The sequence below is a fragment of the Tursiops truncatus genome, chromosome 7, assembly GCF_011762595.2.
Source record: "Tursiops truncatus isolate mTurTru1 chromosome 7, mTurTru1.mat.Y, whole genome shotgun sequence".
NCBI lineage: Eukaryota > Metazoa > Chordata > Mammalia > Artiodactyla > Delphinidae > Tursiops > Tursiops truncatus.
The window spans coordinates 92,495,808-92,507,774 of record NC_047040.1 but is presented as its reverse complement, the minus strand read 5'-3'; the positions used below and the strand labels follow the sequence as shown (position 1 = coordinate 92,507,774).

Sequence of the window (11,967 nt, the reverse complement as noted above, 5' to 3'; positions counted from 1 at the left end):
GCGGCACTTAGGCGTGGGTGTTAATTTGAGTTTTTGCCGAGCTAATTAACCTCCTCCTACCTCAAGTCTTTTAAGACAATAGCCTTGTTCTTCCCTTCAGGTATCGTTTTTAAAAGGAGGATTTTGGCTTGGGAATAGATTAGAGGACGATTTTGTGGTGCTCTATTAGCTGAAAACTAGATGATGCCGGATTTGAGATGCTGCCTCAGTAAATTAGATACTGGGCTGGTGATGATTTTGAAGACGCAGCAGCATGTGATCACTAGCAAGCTTTAGGTGGGATTGGGTCGATGGATAACTTGCCCTTTTGGTTGGAAATATGTTGCACTGTGGTTCCTGTGGATTCAACTTGCTGGTTTTCTGCACCCACAGCTGGCAACAGTTCTTAGCTGCTTAAGAAGGCAGGCGTATCAGGCAGCTTGGGAGGAATGCCATGTGTTGGAACAGGCTTTCATCCCAGTGCCCACTCTGCTGCCAGGATGCTGTCAGCACAGTCTGAGAAATGCTTTAGGGACTTCCCACCAGCTTGTCACCTGTGTTGGCCAAAGTCAGAACCCTCCGGAATCTGACTACTCGGCAATGGTTGCAACAGCAGAAGGGATGGCATTGGAAGACACACGCCATTCCAAGGAGTAGAAAATGTGCCGCCTGAGAGTCTAGAGACCTGGATTCCTCTAATCCCTTAAGCTCTCTGAGCCTCAGTAGACTTATCTGAAGAATAGGGACCAAACTAACTTGCCTTTTCCATCCCTCAGAGATGCTATTGAAGGCAGTTGTGTGGACGTGCGCACGTGAGCACACGCACACACAGTGTGTGTTTCTTATGGGTTGAACTGTGTCCCTCCAAAATTCACATGTTAAAGTCCTAACTCCCAGTACCTCAGAATGTGACCTTATTTTCACAAAGAGTTGTTGCAGATACTGTTAGTTAAAACAAGATCATACTAGAGTAGGGTAGACCCCCTAATCCAATATGACTGGAGTCCTTATAAAAAGGGGACATTGGACACAGCCATGCACACAGGGGAAACATGATGTGAAGAGTCAAATTATGCCACTACAAGGAACTAACAGAAGCTAGGAGAGAGGCCTGGGTCAGATCCTTTCCTAGCACCTTGAGAGAGAGCATGGCCCTGCTGACACTTTGCTCTTGAACTCCTTGCCTTTAGAACTGTGAGACAAGTTTCTGTTTACCACTGTTTGTGGTACTTTGTTATGGTGGTCCTAGAAAGCGAATACAATATGTATATATAAATATATACATACACACACACAAAGTGACTTGAAATATTAAGGCTCAACAGCAATTTATACTGTATCTCGGGCTAGTATAAACCTGGTCGCGGCAGCGTGGTGTTAATTTGTTCTTAATAGTAGTCTGGGCTGATGATGAGGCTTAGATAGATGGGTGGACAAACAAGAAAGTACGATCCCTGAGGGCAAAGACTGTGTTAGTTGTACCTGGCACTTTATGGTTAGTACGCAGCCCAAAAATCCAGCCCCCAATTTTGGTGCTATTTGTTGAATGGATTAAATGTGATCAGAGACATTATCGGGATCATACTTTCTTACTTTTCCATTTTTATTGAGAGAAAATTTATATAACAAAAAATTCACCTTTTTAAAGAGTACAATCCAGTGCTTTCTTTTGTTTGTTTTACTATGTTCACTAATGACGTATTCACATATATTCTCATCAATACTTGTTATTTTGTTTGTTTATTTTTGATAGTAGCCATTCTAATGGGTTTGATTGTTGTTTTGATTTGCATTTTCTGAATGATTGGTGGTATAGAGTATCTTTTCATGTGCCTATTCGCCATCTGCATATCTTTGGAGAAATGTGTATTCAAATCCTTTTCCCATTTTTTAATTAAATTGTTATTTTTGTTGTTTAGGAACCCTTTATACATTCTGGGTGTGAATCCTTTATCAAATTTGTAATGTGTGAATATTTTCTCTCATAGTTTAGGTTATCTTTTCACTTTCTTGATAATATCCTTTGATGCACAAAAGTTTTAAATTTTGATGACATCCAATTTATTTATTTTTCTTTTTTGCTTGTGCTTTTGGTGTCATATTTAAGAAACTGTTGGCCTAATCCAGGGTCAGAAATAATTACACCTGTTTTCTTCTAAGGGTTTTATAGTTTTAGCTCTTACATTTAAGTATTTGATCCATTTTGAGTTAATTTTTGTATATAGTATAAGGTAGGGGTCCAACTTAATTCTTTTGTTTGTGGCTCTTGGGTTGTCACTCCATCAATTGGAAAGACTATTCTTTCCCCACTGAATGGTGTTGGTGTTGGTGTCAGAATCATTTGGCCATAGACACATGGGTTTATTTCTGAACTCTTAATACTATTTCATTGATCTGTATATTCATCCTTATGCTAGTGCCACACTGTTTTGATTATGGTAGCTTTGTGGTAAGTTTTGGAATTGGGAAGATTGCATGCAATAATTTTTTCTTTTTTTTTCAAGATTGTTTTGGCTAGTGAGGCTTTCTTAACCAGCAGGGACAGCTAGGTCTTGGCCAAGAATATGAGTTCAGCAAATTCATAGTAAGATAACTATGCCCTTCAGAACTGAAGACTTTCTATCTGCCCTTAATAATAGCTCTGACCTAGAAGAGAACCTGGCCACGCCAGAGCAGTGGAACTCTTGGTGACTGAAGCAGCTAATCAGTTTCATTCTTTTCCTTGGGTTTGTGTCAAGTCACCTTGAAAATCAAAGATGCCATCTCACTTTATTCTTCAAATATATATTTTAAGCAGATGGAGAAAATGTGTTTATGCTCAATCTAGAGGTGGGGAAAGTGAGTAACAGAGTTAAAAGACTTGTTTAGATGACAAAGGCATAATATTTACTAGAAGTGGGCCCCCTTATCTCTCAACATTGTATACTTCTTGTGTAAAAAAAAAAGTGTATTTTTAAAAAAATATCATGAACAGTAGATGTTAACTATAAAAAGATAACTATAGAAGAGAAGAAGAAGGAGCAAGAAGAGGCGGAGGAAAAGGCTAAAAGGAAGAGGAAGAGGAAGAAGAAGAAGGACAAGGAGAAGGAGGAGAAGCTGGGGGACGAGGAGGGGAGAAAAATTACCTATAATAGCATTACTGAGAAAAGAGCTGGAAATTGGGGATTCCCCATTGGACCATGAGCAGTGATATGCTGGTAAATGTTCAACAATTGCTGAAATGGAGTTGTCCAGAAAAGGTAACGCTTGATTTGTGTTGTTTTCCAATTTCTATTGTGTAAAGTCTCTCCCTATGTCTGGTTTTAAGCTCCCTATGTGACATCACTGAACATGGATTTAGGAAGAGATGCACATAGTCAAGTCTCATGAACCCATGCCGGGACACCACTGAGGGTATTCTAGTTCTTTGCTGTTTAAAATGTAGTTTCATGAACCATCATAATTGGCAGGACTTGAGAGCTTCTGAGAAGTCCAGAAGCTCAGGATCTACCCTGACTTAGGTAATCAGAACTAGCATTTTAACAAGATCCTCAGGTTCTTCTATGGACATTAAAATTTGAGTGGCATTGCCTTAGAGCCACACTGTCCTATGTGGTAGCCACTAGCTACCTGTGGTTATTGAGCACTTGAAATGTGCCTAGTCTGAATCAAGATGGTCAGGAGGTGTATAATACGCACCCAATTTTGAACACTTAGTGTGTGTCTTACTCAGTTTAGGCTATGATAACAAATTACCATAGACTGAGTGGGTTACATTTTTTAAGCTTAGAGTGACCAGGAGAACTCCTCACCTTCCTTTATAGGAGAAGGGATCATTTTTATCCCTTTAGCCTACTTAAGATTGCCAATGGAAATCCCAAGGTTTAAAGTCTCATCTGCGTATTAGTGTAGAAGTAGCAGAGAATAATGGAACAAATATTGGCTTGGGAGACAAAGTTCCAACATTGTCAATGGCCGGCTGTTTATCTTGGGCAGGACACTTAATCTCTCTGGGTTTTTGTTTCCTTAACTGTGAAATGAGGGGGCTGGGGATCACATATTTAATAAATGACAGCCAGCACCGTCACCACCCTTCTCCAAGACTGAACTGTAAAGGGAAAGAGCAAGAATCATTTGGTTAAATTAGTTCATCATATTTTGATTGGATGCCTACCACACATGGGACATAAAAGGCAATATGAAGTTCCCTGAAGCATGTAAATTGGGACGTTTTGTACCCTAAGGCGGCAGAACTCTCCAGAGTCCTCGGTGTCATTCTCTAGGACAGATGATGCGTGGCCACACGTCTCTCTGTGGCCTTTGCGATCTCTCCTGCGACGTTTCTTTATTCCACGCAGCAGCACATCCTGGCCGCACATTGGGTAGCTGCTGAATGGGGTTGATTCCCCGCCACTCCCAGTCCGAACCCTCATATCCCCACTCCTCTGGTTTCTACAAGCACCCAAAGGAGGCAATATGTTTAGTGGAGTGTCACCTTCATCTGATGCCTGAAATATTAAAAATGGATTTGGGATATCCATGGCCTATCAGTACTGTGTTTGGTCACATATCAAAGTTTAGCTGCTATTTGCCCAAATGTCTGGAAATTATTATATTATCAGAGGGGAGAGTGGTATACCTGTCTGGTAGGAATGGGGATCACTTTACGTGCACTCACTTTTCTCAGACAAGGAACTCGTAGTCAGGAATCTGGGTAGAAGGAGCTCAGAGTTCTTTCTTGGGAGCTGACAGCAGTGAATTAATAAATATCAGGTAGTTGATTTATTGCCTTCTTGCCTTCTTCCTTCCTTTTATCCCCCCATTTTGATTTGGGTTCCCCTGAAAGAAGAGCCTTGAGAGTAGGCTGTGGGATCACCTCCCATACAAACCCACTGCAATAAGGGGGCAATAAGTCAATTACCTGATATTTATTAATTATCATGCATCACATAATGTGCCACCATTGTTTAATCATACATGATTATTAGATGTTTAGAGTGCTTCCAATTTTGGATTATTATAATCAAAGGCATGATAAACATCCTTGTACGTAATTCTGTGGGCTTTTCATCCAAATATTTCTTTAGAATCAACCCTTAGATTGGGAATTGCCGGGATAAATGATGTGAAAATTACAAGGCTTTTATTCAGTGTGCCAAATTGCCTTTCAGAAATGTTGTATGCACTTACTCCCCTATCAGCAGTGTATCGGCATGCTTGTCTCACGAAAGTTAAGTATCATGACAATATATACACAGTATGCGTCACGGCTGTAGACTGGCTTGGTCTAAAGTTAGCTACCAAGTAGGGAAATAAAAAACACTCTAGGTATTACAGAAAGAGGGAGTGTAATACACACACTGGTTGCACAGGTGAAGGGGTAGCTGGGAAGCCAAACGGGATGCTGTGGACTGAATTGTGTCTCTCCAAAATTCATATGTTAAAGACCTAATCGCCAATGTGATAGCATTTGAAGATGGGGACTTTGGGAGGTAATTAGGTCTAGATGAGTTCATGAGGGTTGGGCCCTCATGATGGGATTAATGTCCTTATAAGAAGAGACATCAGAGAGTTTGCTTATTCTCTCTTTCTAACATGGACCAAGGAGAAGAAAGGCCCTGTGAGCACACAGCAAAAGGCAGCCACCTGCAAGCCAGGAAGAGGGCCCTCACCAGGAACCAGATTGACCAGTACTTTGACTTTGGTTTTACTATCCTCCAGAACTGTGAGAAATACATTTCTGTTGTTGAAGCCATTGTGTTTATGATATTTTATTATGGCAACCTGAGCTGACTAAGACATAGGCTAACTCAGAGATTACAGTTGGAAGGCACTGCACTTCCTAGGTTAGAAGGACGATGGAGAAGGCAGCGTTATCAGAGTCTAGGGCCTGGAGTTATCTGAAGGAGGCTGGAACCCTGGCAGCTTGTCTTTGGTTGGTGGAATGACAGAGGAGGTGCGGCCTGAGCAAGAGAGAAGTGGGGAGGAACAGCCTGACCTTTTCCCTCCCTCCTGTTCTCCAGAATTCCATCCGAGCCTTCCACTAGCAGAACAGTGTGAAACAGCTGATGCGGGAGCATGGGCAAGCTGCAGGGCTGTGGACCGTGTGACACAGAGTAGAGCAGGGAAGGGTAGGGATGGATCTGAGGACACGTGTGTCCAGGAGTGCAGAGGATGTTTTGTTTGGCTAGCACAGTGTCTTTGAAAAGCTCTGCTCTCTTGCCTGTGGATGGGTCATGGTCTTTCAGGTTAGGCCAGGCACGGTGCCAGTACAAGGTATTACACAGCTGCTTTAACCCTGCTTTCATTGATAGATGATGGAAGGCAGGTGAGGGCGTTTTAAGAGCAGAGACAATATGGGGAAAGGCATGGGGGCTGGAATGGTACGCCACGGATGCCAATCTCTACACTTCTTCTTAGGTAGCCTGGACCTGCAAAGTTATAATTTCTAAAAGACAACAGCCCTTGACTCTTAATATTCCATTGTAAAATCCAGAGAGTGAGCAAGTTGCAACGTGTGTGTGTCTGTGTGCGTCTTCTGTTGTGTGAAAATCTGTTCCCTGTGCATCTGAAGCGGATTAGGCGGTATGACATTCACGTGGGCTCAGCCTCATTCTTTGTAGATTGTTACAGCTGTTTAGAGAGACGGCGGGTACGTAATGACCCTTGACCCTGCGTCCCATTACTGACGCTCGCTAATCCGGGAGCCGAACCCGTGCAGCCGCCATCTCTTCGAGCCCCCGGCCGGGGGGAACCCAGCCGATGTGTGATGTCTCACAACGCGGAGAGAGGAAACGCGGACGTCTGAGAACTTTAACCAAGGCCAAGAGAAAGGGCAAGGTTAGTCAGTTTGGCGGGGACGGGCTGGTGAGATCCAAACTGCAGGCTTCGGAGACTTCCTGCCTGCCTGAGCGTGGTGCAGTGGGGACTCGCGCAGGGCTGCGTCTGCCTGGAGAGGCCGGGAGCGCCTCGTTCTGAGTTAGGCGGGGTGCTGTGTGGCGGCTCTCCAGTGCCCAGACTGTGGAGATTCTGTCCTTATCTCCAAGCCTTCTCGTTAAACTCAGCGTGTCCCGTTCGTATATTTCCAAATGCAGAGATAAGTAGGCATTTCAGCTGCAGGTTGCACCCGTCCTAACTACCTTTTCTCCGCAGGTGGTTCCTGTGCTCCATTTTCACATCCTATTTCGGTCTCCATGTTCCCATTCAGTTGTGCTCGTTTGTCTCTGTTATTTTGCAGTAGTCTCTTGCTTTGGGGTGACCTGGGTTGGCTTGAGGAGAGCAAGATGTGGCGATAGTTATTCTAACTGGCAGTGGTTACGGGGGCCACAGACACGGATGCCTCCAGGGCAGGGTGGTCCCAGGAGTGGGTTAAGCAGGCGAGGCGAGGAGACCCACCATGCCCATCTGAAGGGGGGAACTCTCGGCCTGAGTGGCTTACAGGCAGTGGTTGATCAGGGTCCACGTTTCTGGTTTTGATACATTTCAAGAAAACTTGGAGATGTCTGTGAACATTTTTAAAGATGAGAAATTGTAAAACTTTTAAAAAAACAATGTGTCAGCTATAGAATCCACTTCTGTGGTCAAAATCTGGCCCAGGGACCAACAGCTTGCCTCTTTGACTCGGGGAGTGTGTCCTGTGCCAGGCGCACGGGGCTGTGGGCAACACCAAGGTGAGTGAGACAGTGCTTGTGTCCCGAAGGGACTTAAGTGGGGCAATGTAACTAGAAAACCCAAGACGTGCTGTAGAGAGAGATTCCAGGAAGTGCTGTGAGTGCCCCCACTGGAAGAGGTTTAATGAAAATATTTGTGTGGTTTTAACATGAAATATTACTTCCGCCTTAAATCATTGAACTTCAAAATAGAGGAAAACCTTCTCTGCTGTTCTTAGTGTTCAGGGTACTTGACGGGCTTAAAGGTGAGATCACTTTAATAATGAGGCTTTTAGTACTTCACTAAATAAATCCCCTTGAGGAGATGACAGACTTTACTGATTTCCACTCTGGAGCGTTCCAGTGAAATTCCTGTGTACAGAGTGACGTAGGATTTTAAAAGATCACTTTTAAAGAGGTAATCCTTTAAGATGTGTGTACACGATCGGCAGCCCGACCATTCTAGAACTTCCCAACTGTGGAGCTTGGCGGGTCATGGCAAAGCCAGACCTGAAGAGACATCTGGGGCAGGGCTTTGCCTGGGGGCAGATCCAGCTTGTCCAGGTAGTGAGAGAGAGGCCAGAGCCAGCAGGATTATCCCGTTATCCCTGGGCCTCCACGGCACTGGGCTCCTACCTCCTGCCAGGGCTCTTCACAGGCTGTGTTACAATTATCTGTACTTTCCCTCCAGCAGGACCTGAGCATCTCGGGGCAGGGCCAATATTGTCCTATTCTAGTGCCTCACAGACCGCTGGTATAAAGAGACTTACTGAATGTCAGTTGAATGAATGGGTGAATGATAAATTGAATAAAACCTAAGCAGGTGTATGGCATCAGGGAGGTCCAGCAAGAGGTGGTAGTGCTGGCTGGCGGGTGGTGGGGCGCCATGAAGGGCAGTTTGGAGCTGCAGTGTGTGGAGACCCCAGCCTGTGAATAGAGGGTAACGTCAAGAGCAGTCCCTGGCTTCAGGGCGAGGGCGGGTCACCAAGGCAGGACTCAGTAGGAGACAACACAACCTGGATTGAGGTAATGGGGCTAAGGAACAGAGGACAGCTGTGGGGCAGCGGCGAGCAAGGGTAAGAATGGATGCTCTGACATCTAAGAAATTCAAGTTCAAATCTCGGTTCTACCTTTTCCTCACTGTGACTGTGCAGTAGACTTGACCTCTCTGTGCCTCAGTGTCCTCATCTCTTGAATGGGGGTATACTGTTAGGAAGATCAAATGAGATGTTGTGTGTGAAGCACTTAGCACGGTGCCTGGCAGAGAATGATTAATAAAAATAGAGATAGGGCTTGATTAGTAACGGGATACTTGACCCTGAGATGTTCTAGAGGTAACCAGGAGCTAGGGAATCAATCTCAGGTGTTTTGAGACCTTCTCACCCTCACCCCAGCCAGGGTTTTGAGAATACATACTGTATTTCAAAAGCTTCCAAGGAGATCCTGATAACTCCCTCTCCATCCCCTCTTCCTTAGATCACTTGAATTTTTGTTTCTTTAGATCACCCTCCCAAAGCCAGTGTAGGTCTCATCATCTTGTTAGGAGGTTTTACAGGAGGTGAAGAAAAATAGCCCCAGCTTGTGGGGACTAAAAGGATATCGAGGCAGGTAGAGCTGATGCATCCATAAGACAGAGCACACACAGGGCCTGGGGCCCACGATACTTTTAGGGACTCACGAAAGTGTTTCAAGTTCTTTCACAATAAGAAAGAAAATAGAACTCTCAGGTTGGAGAAAATGTTTTAATAAATATCAATTAATATATTCATCTTTATACTGATGTAGTCATAAAATATACATTCAACATTTTTTTATTGAAGGAAGTGGCCTACAAAAGCAAGTGAGTAAAGTACACAGAAGCCGTCCATTAAGTCATAGTGCGGTCCTGGGACGGGGACCCCAGCAGGTTATTACACCGGTAGTTCTCTAAGGGGTATGGGAAGAACCTAGAAAGTTGATTAAAATGCAGGTTCCTGGGCCCACATTCCAGGAAGTCAGATGCAGCCTGTGGTGAGCCTATGAATCAGCATTTTAACAGAAAGCTCCGTCATTCTGCAGCGTGCTGGAGGAGCCTTGAGAAACCCAGACCCCACTGTCAAGTCAGTTGTGGTCCTGTAACAGGGGGTATGGTTGCAGGGTGCTGGAGGATGGGACCCCACTGTCCAAACTGGCAACTCCAGGGCTTCCCTGGTGGTGCAGTGGTTGAGAGTCCACCTGCCGATGCAGGGGACACGGGTTCGTGCCCCGGTCCAGGAAGATCCCACATGCCACAGAGCGGCTGGGCCCATGAGCCATGGCCACTGAGCCTGCGCGTCTGGAGCCTGTGCTCCGCAATGGGAGAGGCCACAACAGTGAGAGGCCCGTGTACACCAAACTGGCAACTCCATCAAAGCGTCAGTCAGCCCAGCAAAAGGTGTTGTCAGTTCAGCGGGCGAGTCCACCTGATTCTGTAGCTGGAATAACTGCTGGATTGATCAGATTTTTCTCTTGCCAGCTGCAAGTTAGGGCCTTTTATCTTATACCTATAAAGAGAAATGGTTGAAGCAGCTTTTCTGTAAACTAATGTGGTAGGTCATTGAGAGATGTTACTTTGCATTTAAAACCCAGCTGCAAAGGTGATTTTACAAAATCATTACATGGAACTTCTGCATTAAACAAGGGCATTTACGTTGGGTGCTGCTGTTGCTCCAGTCTCTAAGAATAAGCAGTTTTCTTTAATTAATATATGATTTCCTTTCATTACAGCAGCTAGTTTTTGAAAGGTGATAACTAAATAAAATTTTATCCTGCAAAATCTATAGAGTAAAAGTGACATTAAAATAACAGTAACGCTGTAGGACAGGCTCAGTGGAGGAGCAAATAGGCAGAAAATTGACGCATCCCTCACCTTAAAGACTTGCAGCCACACGGTGTCAGGAGAGGGGCAATTCTTATCTGCATTTCCTTGTGTTGGTGACTCTTTCCAGTAAAATTCAGTAGTCTTTGAATATTGCTTTGTCACTACTGTTATTGCTGCATGAATGATTCCCTTTACTTTCATGGTTTTTCAGTAGAGTTTATCATTGGGATTTGAGGGTGACTCATCTGAGATTAAAGGCAATTTCCATGAGTTGGTTCTGAAGCGAAAATCTAGATAAGCGGCTTCTCACCTTAACAGTTCTGTCTCTTTTCACAGAAAATATTTTGTAATGACCCCTTCACCACCCTGAAATGATTTTCATAGATGATATCCTCTACCTACTCATATTCATAAAAAATCCATATATAATAAAGAGAAAATATAAAAGATAAGTAATTTATAATACATTAATACATATTTCAAAATGTAAATGCTTAGGCAGGACTATACTGGCAGACATAATGAAGTTGTCAAGTGCTTACCTCTTTACACACCTTTAAAGAATCACTTTGAATGTGATTCTTCACGTTCAAAGTGAAGTAACAAAACCCTACTTGTGTGTTCCATCAATAACTCAAATACCCAAAAGGCATGACTTTCATTCATAGGAGTTTTTTAAAAAGGCTTAATTTTTTTTAGAGCAACTGTAGGTTCACAGAAAAATTGAGGGGAAGGTACCGGGACTTCTTATTTACTCCCTGCCCCGACACATGCATAACCTTCTCCATTATCAACATCCTCCACCAGTGTGATACTTTCGTTACCATTGATGAACCTACAGTGACACATTACATTCACCCAAGTCCATAGTTACATTAGAGTTCACTCTTGCTGTTCTCCATTCTGTGGGTTTAAACAAACGTGTAAGGGCTTGTGTGCATCATTATAATGTCATACAGAGTATTTTCACCGCTCTAAAAACCCTCTGGGTTATTCCTAGTCATCCGTCTCCCTTCCTCCCAGGCCTGGCAACTACTCATCTTTCTACTGTCTCCACAGTTCCGTGGTCTCCAGAATGTCACATAGTTGGAATCGTATAGTATGTAGCCTTTTCAGATTGGCTTCTTTCACTCTGTAGTGTGCATTTAAGGTTCCTCCATGTCTTTTCGTGGCTTGATCACTTACTTTTTAGTGGTGAATAATATAATGATAATAATGTTACACAGTTTCTTCATCCGTTTACCTACTGAAGGACATCTTGTTTACTTCCAATTTTGACAATTATGAACAAAGCTGCTATAAACATCTGTGGGCAGGTTTTGTGTGGACATTTTAACTCCTTTGGGTAACTACCAAGGAGTGTGATTGCTGAATTGTATGGGAAGAGTATGTTTAGTTTTATAACAAACCACCAAACTGTCTTCCAAAGGAGCTGTACCATTTTGCATTCCTATCAGCAATGTATGAGAGTTCCTGCTGCTCCGCATCCTCACCAGCATTTGGTGTTATCAGTATTCTCGA

The 11,967-nt window shown here is 43.7% G+C and overlaps 1 long non-coding RNA gene across 1 annotated transcript in view; it reads left to right on the top strand.

The window, feature by feature from the left end:
• Positions 1–6,749: 6,749 nt before the first annotated feature.
• Positions 6,750–11,967, top strand: part of LOC141279103 (uncharacterized) — a 237,233-nt gene continuing 232,015 nt past the window's right edge. The window contains exon 1 of the long non-coding RNA XR_012332859.1: positions 6,750–6,798. This is a non-coding gene — a long non-coding RNA (uncharacterized lncRNA). The remainder of the gene's footprint in view (positions 6,799–11,967) is intronic.